Raw genomic sequence first — 15691 nt, 5'->3', positions numbered from 1 at the left:
ACCAGGGCAAAGGTTCATGATGGCTCTATGTTTAGTCTATACCCTCCCCCAACTCTGTGTTATACCTGTCTGGTAGAAACTCATGAATATGTATGAAAAGGGCAGGGATAATTCCTGTGGAACACTTACAACCTGATTGACACTGCTTTGGTAGTTTTAGGATATGGTTATGGTGTCACTGGTGAGGTGGGGAGGAACCTTAGTGTAATTCCACAGGCCGGAGAGAACTTTATTTACCCAGCATGCCTTCAGGCAGGTGGTCTAGATTTTATCTTAAGTGAGAAATACACACAGCCGCAAAAAAAAGACAGCCATTCGGCCTGTAAGAACAAATACACATTTCAAGGTTGAATTGTCTTCTGGGTACTAAACAGCTATTTCTGCAGCCTGGCTCTTAGCAGGTTCCATGCTGGGCCCAGGAGCACATTTCTTCCATCAGAATCCCAGAGCACGCCCTGACCTACCCAAACAAAAAAAAAAAAAAAAACAAACAAAAAAAAAAATACTACACCCATCTCCAGAGATGTTGTGGGAGTGTATGTTGAGGTGACTCTGTCTATCAAACACCCATCTGAAGGCCTGTGATTTCCATGAAGTTTGTGTCTCATAAAAGTTTAAGCACCTGCTAAGTGAAAACAACACCTTTTTGCTGTCATTGTGGCAAACGCCTTCTGCAGGAATTTTCTCACTTCTCAGAGGCAACATATTTCACAAGCAATTCCCCTGGCACAGACACTGCTAAAGCCTAACAGCAGCCAGGTGAGAGGTTGGATGCCCTCCAGGTGCCCTGAGGGTGCCCTCTGGGAGTTGTGACAGGCACTTTCAGAGTCAGGGGTCTGACAGGCTTCGGAAACAAGGGGTTTGTGGCTGCCAAGTAGTCGATCCTGAGTTTAAGGGTGATGGTTGGGCCTGGATGACATGGTTTCCAAGGCTGGGGCAACAAGCCTGCCAAGGGCCAGAGGGAATACTTACTCAGCTGGCACACAAGATTAAAGAGAGCCAGTGGTGAGCTACAATTGGGACTAGTCCATCCTGTGCTAAGAACTAGCCATTCATCAGGCATTTTTATTCACCAACTAGTTTCCCCAGGGCGTGTCAATCTTTAATATCAATAGGACCCCTATAACAGAAATTGGGACTATGCCACATGTCTACCACCATCAAGCTGTCCTTACCACTGGCATGATATGGGCTACAAAGCAATGAAGGTTCTGAGTTCACATAGTGTCTTATGTTCTCTTAGGAACCGTGTCATCTTCCCCCTGTGACTCCTAAAACCTATGTACCAAAGTCCTAACTTTAAGTATCTCTGGAAATGGCCTCCATCTGGAGGAACAGTCTCATTTCAAGTGTAATTTGTCAAGATGAAGTCATCCTAGAACTTACTGTGCTTCTAATCCAACACAACGGGTACCCTTATAAAGCAGGGATCTGTGAACGCAGTTCTACTCAGGAAAGGGATCATGGGAAGATGACGACAGAGACACAGACATTATGAGAAGCCACAAGAAGCATCAAGAAAGGAGTAGCATGTTTTTTTTTTTCCTACAACTCCAAGGAAGAGTCAACCTTGCCAATATCTGTACCTCTTTATCCAGAAACACAAAACAACACATTTCGTTGTTTAAACTATTTGGTTTGTGGTAATTTGTTATAGCAGCTCTGGAAAAACAATCAAACAAACAAATTAAAAACTACCTCCACAATGACTTCCATTAGGAATGTAAATGTGTGCCTCTGGAGCCCTCTGCAAATGACTCACAGTTTCCTGGGTGGCCACTTGTGTCTGGGCACATGGAGTATCAGCTTAGGCTCAAATATCCATCACCCCATGCAATCTTTCTGAAGAGAGCCTGAGTGGGAAATTAAATGAAATCCCTAATGTCAGTTGAACAGTCACAACTCAGGGAGATTATAGAAGTAGCCTAGGGCTACACATTCATTAATTCCAGAATATCTCTAACAAATCAGTTATAGTTCAACAATACTGAGAAATATTTGATCAAAACTGTCTCTTCTTGGACAGTTTTTGTCCTATTACAAAGTTTCATGGTAAGCCTGAGAGCCAGAGGGACTAAGCAAGTAACTCCTGTGTAACATTGGGGTTTATAAGTGGGGGTCATGGGAGAGCAAGACTACACTCATAGATCTGGATGGATGTGAGGGAGGCTCATCCCAGCCCTGACCAGTCCCAGAGCTGAAGGACATGGCAGAGTCTTACCTAACTGGAGCTCTACCTGCTTGCCCACGCTTGTGTTTGCCCACAGCTGCACAGCTCCTCTAGCCTCCAGGATGGGGTCCATGCTCCCTCATCCAGATACTCAGATTCCCTGCTTGGGACCTACACCTCCCTGCTGCTGTTATCGCCAAAGCCATCCTATGCTTTTTACCCTGCTGGTCTCTCAAAGCTCTCCCCAGCTGAGCATGCTGTCTTGCTCTAAGACTTCGGTCCCATTCTCCCCGGCCTTCCCAGTGAGATGTCATCTTATAGAGACCCTTCCTGTCTTCTCCTCTGTCTGTCTCCAAAGTACTTGGTACATTTGCTTTCATGACAGAGTGTCCAAGAGAGAAGCTTCCTGATGCATCTCAACCTCACAGGCAGGCTTGGTTTCTGACGTTTTGCCTCCATCCCTTGTGCCTACCACATCAGCATTGCATATTTTCTGAAAGGAAAAAACCCGTTGATTAAAAGACATGCCTCTAAGCATAGGCAGCTCAGCAAACCTTCTATAGCCATTGCGTCTTAGTGCAAATTATTTGTGCATGCTAAAAATGTATAAGAACAAACTCATGGGCAAAAAGAAGGAAGAACTATATAGAAAAGATTGGAGAAACTTGCTTGCACAATTTACTGCCTTCATGCCTTCAGGGGATTTAATATAACTAACAGTGACACATTACAATTCCCCTGTATAGTGATGCTCTGATATAGAGGGAAGTGAGTTGTATGTGACCTTCAGAACTCAAGCCTTTTGTCAATGTACAGGAAAGATGGGTATTTGGCCACCTTCTGCCTTACGTCGTTGCTCTAGGAAGGCTGGTCCCAGAATGTTTGGGAACATGGGCTCTCTTGGAAATGTATAAAACCATTTAGCATGTTAAAGTCTTGCCTTTAAGAAACCTGATTTTAGTGCTCGCTTCGGCAGCACATATACTAAAATTGGAATGATACAGAGAAGATTAGCATGGCCCCTGCGCTTTGTGAAGCGTTCCATATTTTTAGAGGACACAGAGAGTGTGTCCAAATTAACAAAATCAGAAATGAAAAGGGAGACATAACTACAGATTCAGAGGAAATTCAAAAAATCATGAGATCTTACTATAAAAGCCTATATTCAACAAAACTTGAAAATCTGCAGGAAATGGACAATTTCCTAGACAGATACCAGGTACCGAAGTTAAATCAGGAACAGATAAACCAGTTAAACAACCCCATAACTCCTAAGGAAATAGAAGCAGTCATTAAAGATCTCCCAACCAAAAAGAGCCGAGGTCCAGACGGGTTTAGTGCAGAATTCTATCAGACCTTCATAGAAGACCTCATACCAATATTATCCAAACTATTCCACAAAATTGAAACAGATGGATCACTACTGAATTCCTTCCATGAAGCCACAATTACTCTTATACCTAAACCACACAAAGACCCAACAAAGAAAGAGAACTTCAAACCAATTTCCCTTATGAATATTGACGCAAAAATACTCAACAAAATTCTGGCAAACCGAATCCAAGAGCACATCAAAACAATCATCCACCATGATCAAGTAGGCTTCATCCCAGGCATGCAGGGATGGTTTAATATACGGAAAACCATCAACGTGATCCATTATATAAACAAACTGAAAGAACAAAACCACATGATCATTTCATTAGATGCTGAGAAAGCATTTGACAAAATTCAACACCCCTTCATGATAAAAGTCCTGGAAAGAATAGGAATTCAAGGCCCATACCTAAACATAGTAAAAGCCATATACAGCAAACCAGTTGCTAACATTAAACTAAATGGAGAGAAACTTGAAGCAATCCCACTAAAATCAGGGACTAGACAAGGCTGCCCACTCTCTCCCTACTTATTCAATATAGTTCTTGAAGTTCTAGCCAGAGCAATCAGACAACAAAAGGAGGTCAAGGGGATACAGATCGGAAAAGAAGAAGTCAAAATATCACTATTTGCAGATGATATGATAGTATATTTAAGTGATCCTAAAAGTTCCACCAGAGAACTACTAAAGCTGATAAACAACTTCAGCAAAGTGGCTGGGTATAAAATTAACTCAAATAAATCAGTAGTCTTCCTCTACACAAAAGAGAAACAAGCCGAGAAAGAAATTAGGGAAACGACACCCTTCATAATAGACCCAAATAATGTAAAGTACCTCGGTGTGACTTTAACCAAACAAGTAAAAGATTTGTACAATAAGAACTTCAAGACTCTGAAGAAAGAAATTGAAGAAGACCTCAGAAGATGGAAAGATCTCCCATGCTCATGGATTGGCAGGATTAATATAGTAAAAATGGCCATTTTACCAAAAGTGATCTACAGATTCAATGCAATCCCCATCAAAATACCAATCCATTTCTTCAAAGAGTTAGACAGAACAATTTGCAAATTCATCTGGAATAACAAAAAACCCAGGATAGCTAAAACTATCCTCAACAATAAAAGGACTTCAGGGGGAATCACTATCCTGAACTCAAGCAGTATTACAGAGCAATAGTGATAAAAACTGCATGGTATTGGTACAGAGACAGACAGATAGACCAATGGAACAGAATTGAAGACCCAGAAATGAACCCACACACCTATGGTCACTTGATTTTTGACAAAGGAGCCAAAACCATCAAATGGAAAAAAGATAGCATTTTCAGCAAATGGTGCTGGTTCAACTGGAGGTCAACATGTAGAAGAATGCAGATCGATCCATGCTTATCACCCTGTACAAAGCTTAAGTCCAAGTGGATCAAGGACCTCCACATCAAACCAGATACACTCAAACTAGTAGAAGAAAAACTAGGGCAGCATCTCGAACACATGGACACTGGAAAAAATGTCCTGAACAAAACACCAATGGCTTATGCTCTAAGATCAAGAATCGACAAATGGGATCTCATAAAACTGCAAAGCTTCTGTAAGGCAAAGGACATTGTGGTTAGGGCAAAACGGCAACCAACAGATTGGGAAAAGATCTTTACCAATCCTACAACAGATAGAGGCCTTATATCCAAAATATACAAAGAACTCAAGAGGTTAGACCGCAGGGAGACAAATAACCCTATTAAAAATGGGGTTCAGAGCTACACAAAGAATTCACAGCTGAGGAATGCTGAATGGCTGAGAAACACCTAAAGAAATGTTCAACATCTTTAGTCATAAGGGAAATGCAAATCAAAACAACCCTGAGATTTCACCTCACACCAGTGAGAATGGCTAAGATCAAAAACTCAGGTGACAGCAGATGCTGGCGAGGATGTAGAGAAAGAGGAACACTCCTCCATTGTTGGTGGGATTGCAGACTGGTACAACCATTCTGGAAATCAGTCTGGAGGTTCCTCAGAAAATTGGACATTGAACTGCCTGAGGATCCAGCTATACCTCTCTTGGGCATATACCCATAAGATGCCCCAACATATAAAAAAGACACGTGCTCCACTATGTTCATCGCAGCCTTATTTATAATAGCCAGAAGCTGGAAAGAACCCAGATGCCCTTCAACAGAGGAATGGATACAGAAAATGTGGTACATCTACACAATTGAATATTACTCAGCTATCAAAAACAATGACTTTATGAAATTCGTAGGCAAATAGTTGGAACTGGAAAATATCATCCTGAGTGAGGTAACCCAATCACAGAAAAACACACATGGTATGCACTCATTGATAAGTGGCTATTAGCCCAAATGCTTGAATTACCCTAGGTGCCTAGAACACATGAAACTCAAGACGGATGATCAAAATGTGAATGCTTCACTCCTTCTTTAAAAGGGGAACAAGAATACCCTTGGCAGGGAATAGAGAGGCAAAGATTAAAACAGACACAGAAGGAACACCCATTCAGAGCCTGCCCCACATGCGGCCCATACATATACAGCCACCCAATTAGACAAGATGGATGAAGCAAAGAAGTGCAGACCTACAGGAGCCGGATGTAGATCGCTCCTGAGAGACACAGCCAGAATACAGCAAACACAGAGGCGAATGCCAGCAGCAAACCACTGAACTGAGAACAGGACCCCCGTTGAAGGAATCAGAGAAAGAACTGGAAGAGCTTGAAGGGGCTCGAGACCCCATATGAACAACAATGCCAAGCAACCAGAGCTTCCAGGGACTAAGCCACTACCTAAAGACTATACATGGACTGACCCTGGACTCTGACCTCATAGGTAGCAATGAATATCCTAGTAAGAGCACCAATGGAAGGGGAAGCCCTGGGTCCTGCTAAGACTGAACCCCCAGTGAACTAGACTGGTGGGGGGAGGGCGGCAATGGGGGGAGGATGGGGAGGGGAACACCCATAAAGAAGGGGAGGGGGAGGGATTAGGGGGATGTTGGCCCGGAAACCGGGAAAGGGAATAACACTCGAAATGTAAATAAGAAATACTCAAGTTAATTAAAAAAAAAAAAAAGAAAGAAAGAAAAAAAAAGAAACCTGATTTTTAACCCAGCATTTGCCAAATGCATGCAGTAATTAAAAGAGCTGTGAGTTTGCATAACATCCACTCTGAAGAGCAGTGCATACCTTTGCAAACATGGTCATAGTGGCATTCCACTGTGGAGAATGTAAGAAATGACTACACTGGACCTCTGAGCTCTGGTGCTCCTTATTCTTTAGATAATCTGTACTCAGACATTAGAGAAAGATGAACTCTTCCCCATGCACTTCTCTGAATTATCTCCAGAAGCAGAAACACACCCAGAATTTACCGTTTCATTTCGGAACAAATAGTGATCAGATTTCTGCATCATTGCATGCTTAAGACAAGGCCATTCTGAGTCACTCACTCTCTCTCTCTCTCTCTCTCTCTCTCTCTCTCTCTCTCTCTCTCTCTCTTGTTCTCCATGCCATATCTAACAGAAGTAGAGACCAAATTTCAGTACAAATCTCCCCCCCCCATTATTCTTTACGTCCAGATTTCGGGCTAGCCATCCAGAACACTGCCCTCGAGGAAAATAGTCCTCTAACTATAAGGGACACTGACAATCAGTCCTGCTGGCTCAAGGAGCAATCACACAGACCTGCATAGATGCTCTGTATGAGACCCTGTCTGCTATAAATCAGGAAGGCATAGCAACTTCTTGGGAGAGCAGACTGGAGCTCATCTTCCCAGTCCACAGGAGGGAAAGGGCCCTTCTGCCAGAACAATAGTGCTAAACAAGGTCTCCATACCTTCCAGAATTTTCCATAGCCTTTCCTGATAGACTGAGGAACCATGTTCCTTCAACTGGGGTCCTGTCCCTTCTCTTCAACTTTACCTAGTCTCTGAACCCAGATAGCTTCTAGCACTTTCTACCTCTCCCTGTCCCAGTCTAATCTCTCTCTCTCTCTCTCTCTCTCTCTCTCTCTCTCTCTCTCTCTCTCTCTCTCTCTCTCTCTCTCTCTCTCTCTCTCTCTCCTCCCCAGCAGAAAGGTCTGTCTCTAAAACAGCATTCCCAGAGACACCAGAAACCCCATTGGCTTTGGAGTGTGCCTCCCAGATTTCACATCATAGCCCTTGATTCTCTGGCCCTTTCTTATCATTGACCTCTGGCCTTCAATCTGAGATTGGCAATAAACCTGAGTTTCTCAGTGACTTGGCTTCAGCCATCCCCACTCATGCCCTCCCAAACTCCCTAGACTGCCAATAGCTCTTCACGGAGAACCCAGACAGAGCTAACTGCTAACAGGTCATGCAAGGCATTGCTGTCCTCTCCTGTTGCTACCTAACATGCGCAGGCAGCTCAATTTTTCCTGCCCTAATGGGTTTCTATTATATCTTCTTTGCTATTTTATTAATTTTATCCTCTGGGTTACTGTTATAAAACCTGTGTTGTAAAAGTGCAAAGGTGTTGAACAATATTACCTAATCCAATCCCTGCGTTCTGCATGACAAGAGTGAAGAAGGTGCAGATATCAGGTGTTACATGATAATAAGATGTAGTGCAAATAACTTTTGACAACGAATTTGAAGACAAGTGACATGAGAAATTTTCCATTAGTTAAATGTCAAAATTGACATAAGAAGTAGAAAGCCTAAATAATTCTATCCTCTTGCATATGGGAAATGATCAGTTTTCCATAGGCATGTGTCTACTCTTTCTGACCATAATGAGAGTTCCCTACATGAATATACATCTCCTAGTGACCTGCCTACTGCTAGTCCCCAGGCCTTCTTTGCCACCATGGTAAGGATGGAGCCAAGGAAGATGGCGGCTGTGCTTCTCTTACCTCAGTCATTCCTGTAGCCATGCAGGCTAACTTCAAAGCCTCCGTGCACACCGCAGACTCCTAGACAGACTGGATCCTCAGCCTTTCGCCTTCTCATCTAAGATGACAGCTTTGAATCTTAATTCTTGGACTCCACAGACTATGGGCACATGCCCCGGCACTTTTCCTTACTGCTCACGAAGTGCAGCTAAGGAGCTGAAAGAGACCAGATGGTCTGGCTCATTTCCACCTGAAACGTGAGGCGGGTTTTTACACTAACAGAGCTAGGGTGGGGAGAGGCACCCATTAAAGGAGAGAGCCCAAAAGCAAAGCATAAATGTCCTGCTGTCTGACGTTGGGGGGTTGCCACACATCCCTGGGATCTCTTGCCTTGGGAAGACCGAGAGGTCTTCCAGCTCCAGCAATGACCAACACCGCTAGCAAGGCCATGCAGTTTGTGCCCGGAACTCAGCTTCAAGCATTCACCTGTGACCACATGAGATCCATGTCATGTTCTCTTTTGTTTCATTGCCTGCCTCTGCTAGCTTTGTAGTTTGTAGATTGTGTTCCTCTAGCGCTCATTCTGCCCTCTCGGTTTTCTGTTAATTGTGCTCTGGTGACTTACGGCTTTCCAAGCCACCCGTGTCTCACGTCCACCCTTATGCAGGGTCATACTTTATCCACTTCTCCCACTGTGTTCCATGCTTATTTTGAGCTTTATTTTTATATCACCAGCTTAGATTTGGGATTTGTGATTTCACATTTTACACTGTTTTAAACCACTTTTACCTGATTCATCTCTTTGCCGAGAGCACGCTGTTGCATTACTGTCTCTTATACAGTTTAATTACCAAGCAGAAAGTCTAGGGCAATGAGCTATCTGGGAGGCTTATCCAGTATCTCAGCAGTATTTTAACTCACGGTAAGGAAGTCACCCAGACCAACACCACACACCGAAGGTTTCCAGAAGTATTCACAAGTATGAAAATGGTGTCATGACGACCCAGGCCTCATTAGAAAGGAAAATTTTTTTATCCAAAATACCGTCTCCTTCTGCTTGTCAGTCTGGTCTTCTCTCCGCTGGTGTCTCCATATGTCCCCCCCATAAAGCCCAGGGCACTCTGCCAAGGCTTCATTTGAAAACTAAACTAACGAGAGAGAGAGAGAGAGAGAGAGAGAGAGAGAGAGAGAGAGAGAGAGAAAGAGATTTCCAGATTATCTTTCATATACTGTACCTTCACTGGATGACATATAGTAGATACTCAGTAAACTGCAAAGCCGTTTGCTCTGATCCTGCTGAAGAAAAGGAAACCAGACTACACATGTCTACTATGTTTCTGGTACTTTATCAACATGGTTTACATGAGACAAGGGTCCACAACCTTTCTGAATTAAGGGGGCCCTCCTAAAGACCAAAAGCTCTCCGCTGCTGCCACAGGGAAGGGAGTAAACCAAGCTATGCTTCTTTATTGTTGGGGTATCATACCCATTTTCCAGAGAGCCATGACTTTTCTCACAGACACTATAATTCTGCATCAGAAATTAGCCAAGAGGAGAGTAGCAGGTCAGACAGGGGGGATCTGTCAGGAAGGATTTTAAATCGCACCTTCTCGTCTGCCAACTCTCTTGCAAACTCTGTTTCTGGGTCACAGGCATCCACCAAAGCTGACTGTGAGCTTTAGCAGCCTCTTGGGGACATACATCCCAGTCTACTCCTGTCTTCATGTCTGGTGCTAATTGAAAATCCCAACGAACCCAACCCACATTCTGGGGAATGGAGTGGCAAGTAAGGCTGCTTCCTCATGTGCTGGCTGCTGGCTGTGTACCAGTGGGAGCCAAGAACATCTGGGTAGCAAGCGTGAGCCCTGGTTTCCCTGCTAAGGGTTTCCAGTACCAAGCCTGGGCCATAACCAAGGGGATGAATTCTAGCCATACTGAGTGGAGTGTGATCCCAGAGGGGGCATAGGGGATGATCTCCATGGAGGCCACAGTGACTGTGAAGGGTATCTGACTAGTGACTTATCAGAGCAGCTCAATGGCTGAAGTTTTCTTGGGTCTTAATTCATCTACTCTGAGTGGACCAACCCTGAGCCACTGGGTCTTCTTCCCTGCTGGGGCTGCTAGCTTCCTCCAGAACTGGATGCTCTTGCTAGTGCCCTGAGTGTCTGGCTTCTGCCTGGGATTGCTGGTGTGATTGACAACACATCTGCTGGGAAGGTGGGAATGGAAGGCTGCGTCTTTACAGAAACACAGCACAAACTTCAGAGTGTTCATGCCCCGCGTATCCATTTTTAGGGTTTTGCCACCCATTTGTCAGATAGTTTAAAAATATCTCACTGTTATGTATAGCTGTATAAAGTTGGAAACAGCCTACATTTCAACCACTTGGATACAGGTTATATACAACTGTCATATCCATCAAATGAGCTATTATATATCCTTCACAATAATGCGAGAAGGAAGTCTTAAATAAGATAAGAAAATGTTTTTATAATATGAAATACAGATCTAGGTACAGAATCAAACATAAGCTATGTTCTCTGATGTTTAACAAAAAAAGGTTACTAGAAGGAAATTGAGAATAAATATGCCTGGAACTCACTACCAATTGCTTCTGCCAAGGGTTATGATTTGTTTCTGTTTGTATTTCTTATAAAGGGAACAAAAAAGATGAAAATGGGAAATGAAACAAAAATAAAAGTAAGAGACATCAGTCAGTGTGGGCAACCCCAATATGGGCTTTCTTGGTGGAATTTTAGGTACAAGAGGGGAAGACCTTTTGGCATGCAAACCATTTTTATTTTGTTTTTCTTCGTGTCTTGGTAATGTTTCACTGTGCTACACATTGGTGACTTGATATGGAAAGATCAAGTTGGTATTAAGCAAAAATCTTCTTCCCATTGTCTAGGCTGCATAGTACTACAAGGTACTAACAGGCTGCCGGGAAAAGAAGTCATCAAAAGTTTTACCAAACTGTGAATATGTCTGAAATAATGAAAGGCATGATAAAATATACCCATGGCTGCAGTGCTGGCATAGTTGTTGTAGGAATAACCAGCTGGTTTCTGTTTGTATTTAAGTCCACTTCATGTTTGTTGCTATAAATCTGGCTAAAACCCATGATTGAGGGAATCACAGGTGAACCTACTATCATTAGTATACTAAATGGATATTGTATCACATTTCCTCAATTTTATCTCTACACCCATCAATTATTATAGCTGTCAGGCTCTATCAGAGAAATTTCCTTGCGCAATGGATGATGGTTAACATAGAAACTCATAATTGGCCAAGTGTAGAGAGTCAATGGAATGCCCATGGTCAAATGTAGACAGTAAGGATCAGGAAGATGATAGCGTATTACTCTATCCAGGCTCGGGGACTATCACAGAAGAGTTGACAGAAAGAGTGTGAGAACCGTAGGTCAGAGAGGACTGGGCTAAAATGTCTTCTGGACATGGTGAGACCATTACACTCATAAATTCATAGTAGCTGTGATTGCCTGCACAAGATCAAGTCAGTCACTGCTCTAGCATGCAGTGAGAAAGAAATTTGTGAGACTCACTGGTCAACTGAAGAGCTATAGACAGCTATGACTTCGGTTTTCTTTAAGTATGTTGCTCTTTGTGGGTCATCCATACTCTAGTGGGTAGTCCCATGCCTAAGAGTATGTGGGTACCACAATGGGAGTCAATGGACTGTTAAAGATAAATAAAGGAGCTGGAGAGATGGCAGAATGGTTAAGAATACCAGATGCTCTTCCAGAGGACTACATTCAATTCTCAGCACCTACATGATGTCTCATAACTATCTGTAACTTCAATTTCAAGGGATCCAATACCCACTTCTGGCCTTCACTAGTACAAGGCATGCATGTGGCACACAGACAGCTGAAAGTCCAAACACATAAAATAAAATAGCATGGCATGATGTTGGGGGGGGGGTGAATGTTGGGGTTGAATCTAGAAGGAGTTAGGAGGAAGAATGAAGAGGGGTGATTATGACCAAAATAAAATGTAGGAGATTCTCAATGAATTAATAAGAATTTTTTCAAAACTTCTATTATGTCATAAAGAAGAACACAACTATATTATTAGCAGGAAAATGAATGCAACTGGAGATCATCAGACCTAAGCAAAGAAAGTCACACAGAATATCACATTTTTCTCTTATTTTAGGATTCTAGATTACATGCACACACACACACACACACACACACACACACACACACTATATATATATACACAACACACACATATACATACATACATAAAACATACACATACACACAACACACAAATATACAAAACACACGTACAACACATATAGCACATATAACACATACATACTCAAACACATACAACACAGACACATACAACACATAAACACACAGAACACATATATACACACAACATACACATATACATATAATACACATATGTACATATATATACAACACACATACATACCCAATATACACACATGTACACACAACACGCACATACACCACACACACAACACACATATATACATATATATATATGTGGCACACGCATACACACCCAACATACACAAATATACACACAACACACACACAGGACACTAAAGTAGATACAAAATTATCTAGAGGAACAAAGAAGACTAATGGACAAGGAGGAGAGAAGGGAAGCTAAGTCAGTATGGGGTATGTGGCTAAATTGCATTATACATTTGTGAGAAACCATCTTTATGAAATCAGTTACCGGATAGTGTATATAGTCTATACATTGGTACAGTATATACAACAAATATATGCCCATTTAAAAAAATAATTTAAAAAAGAAAAGGGAAGCAGAAACAGGCGTTCTTTTTTTTTTTTTTTTTTTTGGTTCTTTTTTTCGGAGCTGGGGACCGAACCCAGGGCCTTGCGCTTCCTAGGTAAGCGCTCTACCACTGAGCTAAATCCCCAGCCCAAGGCGTTCTTTTAACTGCTGACTGACCCTCTGTTGAACAGCGGTAGAATTTGGGAACAATCAGTAATGTTGGTAAAGGCAGTTTTTAATGTGTGCTTGGGACTTCAGGAGATTCTCCATCATCAGCCCCTGCTGTGAGCCTAGGTGAAGGAGATCAGAGGGCTTGGTATTCCCAGAGGAAAGGAAACAATACATCCACATGTGATGTAGACTGAGGTGTCAAATTAGAATGAGTATCAGAGTTCTCCACTTGAGACAGTCTACAATAACACAATAATAATTGGCTTATTGGTAGCCTGTTTATTGATAAACCTTATGTCATGTTTTTTTTCTTTTCTTTACTTTTTCAGAAATTCCTTGGAACACAGACAAAACTTAGTTCCATTTTCTGTTGAGAAAATCTGGTCCAAGCCATGAAGCCTTTTCTAGTACCTTTAGCAAGTCAAGTCCCTTCCTGCCCTGAAGCACCCTCTCCTATGCCTCTTGGACCAGGCTTCCCAGCTCTAATAGTAACTCCTTGCTGTCTTAACAAGCATACTCCAAGCTGCACAGTCCTCTGGAAGCCACCATGGGGCAGAGAGGGCACAGCCCACTCTGGGTCTGAACTATGCCTTTCTCCTAGGGGCTCCTCCCTCTTTGCTTCTTCCATGGAAACCAGATGGGCCTAACATACGTACAGTGAGGGGGAAGTATAGCTGTGGTTTGACCAATTGAAAAGCAGGATCCATTCTCTGGACTGAGGTCTGTAGGAGTCTGCTAAATACTATCATAAAAGGTGATAACAGAGCCTAAGTGGCTTGGTATAATGGGAATGGATTATCCGATAGTTCTTGAGTCAGGACAATTGAATATATATATATATATATATATATATATATACATATATATGTATATATATAATGCATATATATTCAATGTGTATATATACACAACACACATATATAAATTTGTATATATACATATATGTGTGCCTATATATATACACATTGTATATATGTATGTACAATGTATATACAATGTGTGTATATACACACATATCCCTAACAGTTAGTATAATCTGAAATCACACTTTCTATCTCAGACTCACTTCTCCTTTCCATCAGGCCAGTTCCTAAAGGGCAGGTCTCTTTGCCCCTACTCCCCACAGACTCCCACACCTAGTACGAGTACTGAACAGAGCAGGGCCTGGGGCTGCTAGATGACTCATGAGAGCATAGCTACCCTCCGTTTCCCAGATGTGTGGGCATTTAATGCTGGAGCAGCCAATCACCCAGGGGAGAGCAGTGATCTACAGTCTGCTTCTGATTGAGTTGTATTTCAATCAGTGTGATTTACCAAGGAAGTCGGTTCGCTTTTCCAGGCAGTTGATGAGTGCTGCTTCGGGCTGCACCCACTTTTTGTCTTCTGCCTGTGCTCTAGCTCATTTCTCTGGAGACTTGCATTAATGAGGTAATCATCTGTGTCTGTTAAGGTTGGTGTTAAAACCTAAAACGGATAAATAGTGGTGGCTTATATGGAGCGAGCACTGTACCTTTCTCGCGCCTCATAATTTGGGAAGGCTAAGACCCAAGCACTAGAATGGCTGTACCCTGAAAGGTCTTTTCTGTGTCCTCATACAGTGTAAGAGAGGAACACCTCCATGAGCCTTTTTCCCCCCAAGCCTCCTGAGCCTCTTTTCCCAGGGAAATGAATTCCCTCTACTTCCCTCTAGGAGAGCTCTGTCTTCATAACCCCCTCACCTCCTGAAGGTCCTATCTTCAACAGGGGCAACTGGGGATTGGTTTAAGCACTCAGACCCCAGCAGTAATCCTCAAATAGTATCTCTCCTGGAAGAACTGAGGTCAAAGGAAAAACACCACACAAGCTGGTCTTTGTGCAAACTAAGCATTTAGCATTCAAATATATTTGCATAGGCTCCATGGTGTGGGGAGCACGGGAGAGGCAATTCTCATTGCTAAAGAGAAGAAACAAAAAAGTTCAGCTATCCCTCTCAGGTGAATCTGGGAATCCAGCTTTTCTTCCTTAGGAATGTGTCGACTTGGAGGACAGGGGTGGAAACATACATCTTTTGCCTCCTCTGCAGAGTTCAGTACATGAAGGCACTGTAATAATTATTCCTAACATCCTAGGCATGGTGTGATTGGCTATCAGAAAAACCGACAAATGGTGTATGTGACTGCATTCTAGGCTCATCCTGGAAATTTTGAGCCAGATATATCTTCCCAGCAGGAGTAGGATGAAAAACTATTGCTGATAGAAATGTGTGGAAACATATAATGCAGGCTTCCCAATCGATAAAAGCATAGGCATTTCGGAAGAAATAAAAAAA

The 15691-nt window shown here is 42.6% G+C and overlaps 1 protein-coding gene and 1 pseudogene across 1 annotated transcript in view; both read left to right on the top strand.

Annotated features, from left to right (window-relative positions):
* Nucleotides 1-15691, top strand: part of Clstn2 (calsyntenin 2) — a 609459-nt gene that overhangs the window by 434554 nt on the left and 159214 nt on the right.
* On the top strand, nt 3131-3221 carry LOC120094406 (U6 spliceosomal RNA; annotated as a pseudogene).

The sequence above is a fragment of the Rattus norvegicus genome, chromosome 8 (assembly GCF_021556685.1).
Source record: "Rattus norvegicus strain SHRSP/BbbUtx chromosome 8, alternate assembly SHRSP_T2T, whole genome shotgun sequence".
In the NCBI taxonomy this organism is placed as follows: domain Eukaryota; kingdom Metazoa; phylum Chordata; class Mammalia; order Rodentia; family Muridae; genus Rattus; species Rattus norvegicus.
Note: the sequence above shows the minus strand (reverse complement) of the source record. Positions and strands in the feature narration are given on the sequence as shown.